Raw genomic sequence first — 4,284 nt, 5'->3', positions numbered from 1 at the left:
GTTCCAGCTTGCACAAGGAAAAGCCAAGACATGGAGAGATAAACTGGATTTCAGGCCACACATTTGCAGACGTGCCTTTCTTAGAGGCAGAATCTGGTCTAACATCACAACTCTTTCTTTCAGGGTCAAAAGGCATCTGTGTTTAATTTCAATAAAACTCTATGTCATTAAGGAGTTGCCTGACAGGTACATTCATGGATTCCCTGAGCATCATCCATGAATTTGGTCCTTTGTGCATTTGCGTGTACTGTTTCCTCTTCTTGAGACATATTTTGCTCAATCTGCCACATGTAAAATTCTTACTTATTATTTGGGAAAAAACTAAAAAATTCCTCTCAGGTACAGCAGTCTTCCCTAAGATTAGCTCCTCTACAGAGGCTTCCCTGATCAATTGGAAATAATTTGCAAAACACTCGGTTTTTTATCAAATCTTCTAGAGCACTTTCACTATCTCTCTTCTTTGCATTATTTACAACATTATTCACCAAGGAGGGCAAGGCCTGAGTCAGTTCATCCTCTACCCTCCATGGGCATCAGGTACACTGCTTTGCATACAGTAAGTGTCAATAAGAGTATGCTAAAAAAGTAACGGAAGGGAAAATGACTCTCCTAACTTCACAGACCCATAGATGGAAATTGGAGAGTCCTGGGTACAGTCTTCATTTGTGGCCTCACCCAATTCTTTTTTTGCATCTCCATAGCAGCTGGTGAAGATTATGGAAAGAGACAATGACAGCTACCAACAGGCCTTCATCCTGGTGGGCTTTTCTGATCGGCCTCGACTGGAGATGATTCTCTTTGCTTTTATCCTAGTCTTTTACGTCCTGACCCTAGTGGGTAACACTGCCATCATTCTCTTGTCGATTGTGGACACCAGGCTCCACACACCCATGTACTTCTTTCTTGGGAACCTGTCTTTCTTGGACCTCTGCTTTACAACGAGCATTGTCCCCCAGCTGCTGTGGAACCTTTGGGGTCCAGAGAAGACCATCACCTACCATGGCTGTGTGGCCCAACTCTATATCTACATGGTGTTGGGCTCCACTGAGTGTGTTCTCCTGGCTGTCATGTCCTATGACCGCTATGTGGCCATCTGCCGACCCCTACACTACACCGGGGTCATGCACCCACGTCTCTGCCTTCAGCTGGTGGCCGTGGCTTGGTGCTGTGGCTTTCTAAACTCTTTTGTCATGTGTCCCCAGACGATGCAACTCTCCCGATGCAGGTGTCGCAGGGTGGACCACTTTCTGTGTGAGATGCCTGCTCTTATTGCCATGTCCTGTGAAGACACCATGCTGGTGGAAGTGTCTGCCTTTGTTCTGGGGGTCGTCCTTCTCCTGGTGCCCCTTTCCCTTATCCTCATGTCCTATGGCATGATCGCTGCCACTGTGCTGAGGATCAAGTCAACAGTGGGGCGCAAGAAGGCTATCAACACCTGCTCTTCTCACCTGATGGTGGTCTCCCTCTTCTACGGAACCATCATCTACATGTACCTGCAGCCAGCCAACAGCTACTCCCAGGATCAGGGCAAGTTCCTCACCCTCTTCTATACCATCGTCACCCCTAGTGTCAACCCCCTCATCTATACCCTGAGGAACAAGGATGTGAAGGGGGCAATGAAGAATTTCTTAGGAGGGAGAAGAGGGCTGGGGAAGCCTGAGTGAGAGGAATGCTGGGGTGATAGATGATGCTCTGCGTTCACTCCCACAGACACGTCTGTAACCATGAGGAGAGCTAATATTCAAAAAGTGGAGTGAATGCAGATGGGAATGATGCTCTTGAGGTTGACCCCATCCTCTGCTCTCTGGATGGGAAGTGGCTTCCTTCTGTTTAAAGGTGTCTGCTCTAGGAGATCTCTGCTGTACTTGCATTTCATCCATCTTTGGGCTTTATTCACAACTGCAGGAGACCTTTAGACCTAATTCAAAGCACACATTCCGCAGACTATATCATGGGATGTCAAACAAAAATGAGACAACCTGAGTGGTCTCCTCTGGAAGGTCCTTTATTTATGACTGCGGTGGTTTCTCAGAGCAGGGCGAGTCACCACAAGTAAAATCAGTACTCTGTCCTAGCTGTAGGTTGGTTCTCCATGACTGAAGAGTGTTCTTTGATTTACTTTTTGAAAAGGAAGGAAAAGTTTTTTTAGAGTTGCCTGCATCTTTTCCTTGACTTTCCCTCACAGCCAAAGCATTTACAAGATAGTTGACTGGAGTTAAGGGTCCAAATGAAACACGTCAGAGTCCAATGACTCACTTTGGTCTCCTTAGCAGCTTACTCTAATCAGCTGTAAATATTCCTCTTTAAAGAGAGTTGTCTTATTCTCAGACTAATTACCACCCCCTCCAAAAGAAAAGAAAAACTTTGATGGCCAAAGTCATTGGAATTGGAAGTTACTAAGAGCAGTATTTCCAAAACTGGTTTTGCGTGAGAACTCTTAAGATACAAATTTCCAAAAACTCCAGGTGTGGAGTCCAGGCGTCTCTGTTTTTAGAAAACTCTCTAGGTATTACTGATGACAGATTTGGAAATCATTGTTTCACAGATCATCTAAATCCAACTCTTGACACCAACGAGGAGTCCTCCTGGAGTGTTCTGAGCATACTGCCACCTTCCTGGGAGTGAGTGATGCTGCGAACCAGGCAGGGAGATGATATCACCCACATCTGGGTTTGGAACTGATCTGTCCTCTTTCCGGATATCTCTTGGAGTCCAGCACTCTTATCTGTGTTATGAGGGTAAGAGTCCTTGTTTCACAAGGTTGTAGTAGACATTAAATACGGCGAGGTGTGTCAAGTGTGAGGCAAGTGGTCTCTCAATAATGTTTGCCTTTCTTTCCATGGACCACAGCCATTAGCAATCTATTCCTTTTGAAATAGATTTCAATTTTGTTATTTAGATCTTGCTTTAGTAAAAATCGTGTTTAGTATCTTCCCACTCAAATCTGCAAGGTGAAAAATGCTTTCTCTCAGGTGTGGGAACAGCCTTCACTTGCTTCTTTATACGAGGTAAACAGGGTCACTTGGGTACTCTCAGAGGACTCTGCTGTGTTCTTTAGTACCGCAGCGTAAATGCGGGGGAGAGGATGAAGACTCAGGTCAGTGTGCTCACTCTACACCATTAGTAGATAATACACATTCAGGCTGCTGGGGTAACGGGGGGAGTGGGTCCACAGACTAGGACAGAGGCTAAATCTGTAATAACAAGACATCCACATGGAAGTGGGAAAACTGTTTCAAAGTCATACAACTAGATGTTTTGGAGATATTAAGAATAAAGTAAAGTTCATTTGCTTCTTTCATCTTCCTGTATTATAAAGATGATCACAGGACATACGGAAAGTAAATATTTCTTACTCCATATGCAAATGACTTGACAAAACACAGGGAGGCTAAGGAAGTTGCTTATAATTACAAGGCAAGTGAACACCCGAGATAGTGCTCAGCGTCTGTCAGACATCTCCCATTTCCCATTGAGTTTTTCATTTCATCACCTGCCTCTTGGGAATTTAGGCTCTATGCAGTTAAAATGTGGACTATCTATAGTCAAATGGGTCCTTTATATCTGATTAAAAAAAACATTTAAGTTTCCTTTTAAGCTCAAGAAATCACCCACAGAGCATCATCTTGGAAATAAAAGATTGAAGGAATTCTGTCTATTGCTCCAAATGCCAGTCCTTTTCTCTATCCCTCTTCTTGTTGCATCTCTGTGACGTGACCATCACTGACAAAGCATCCACATGCATAAAATGAGTGTATTTCCTGCTGATCTGGAGTAGGGCGCTGGCCAGAGGGGGGACATCATTTCCCGAGTGGTTCTGTTCTTTCTCCTAAACCCTCCTGCAGCTGTGCTATTTCTGTGATACGTTTTCAATGGGTCAATTTGACAATATTTATTAAACACACATATATCTTGGAAATTCTAAGGAAATCAAAGAAATTGACCTGGTGATAGGGTGCCCGCCCATTCACACCTCCCCAAGTACACCCGCTTGTCCTAACGCCAATAAGCGACAGTGGACAAATTTTGCTGCAACAAAACCTCACCCTTGTATACTGTTGATGGTGAATGGGAGTTTAAGGAGACAGAGTGAGGAGTCAGTCAACCCATCCATGAAATGGCCGGTGACCTCTGTACTAAGTCTCTTCAGGGGTTTAGGAAACTGACTTGGGGATGCCGCCCCAAAACGTCATCAGTTGGAAAGAAACGGGAATAAAGTATTAATATAATAAAATACAACAAAAACTAAAGTGAAGAAGAGAAGAGATGGAATAGTGATAAAAG

The 4,284-nt window shown here is 44.2% G+C and overlaps 1 pseudogene; it reads left to right on the top strand.

Moving 5' to 3' along the window:
• The first annotated feature begins 713 nt into the window (after positions 1-713).
• On the top strand, positions 714-1,664 carry LOC101403983 (putative olfactory receptor 2W6 pseudogene; annotated as a pseudogene).
• Positions 1,665-4,284: the final 2,620 nt, after the last annotated feature.

This window comes from Ceratotherium simum, chromosome 4, assembly GCF_057802395.1.
Source record: "Ceratotherium simum simum isolate JZ-2026a chromosome 4, ASM5780239v1, whole genome shotgun sequence".
Taxonomy (NCBI): domain Eukaryota; kingdom Metazoa; phylum Chordata; class Mammalia; order Perissodactyla; family Rhinocerotidae; genus Ceratotherium; species Ceratotherium simum.
The sequence above is the reverse complement of the archived record's forward strand: the minus strand, read 5'-3'. Positions and strand labels throughout refer to the sequence as shown.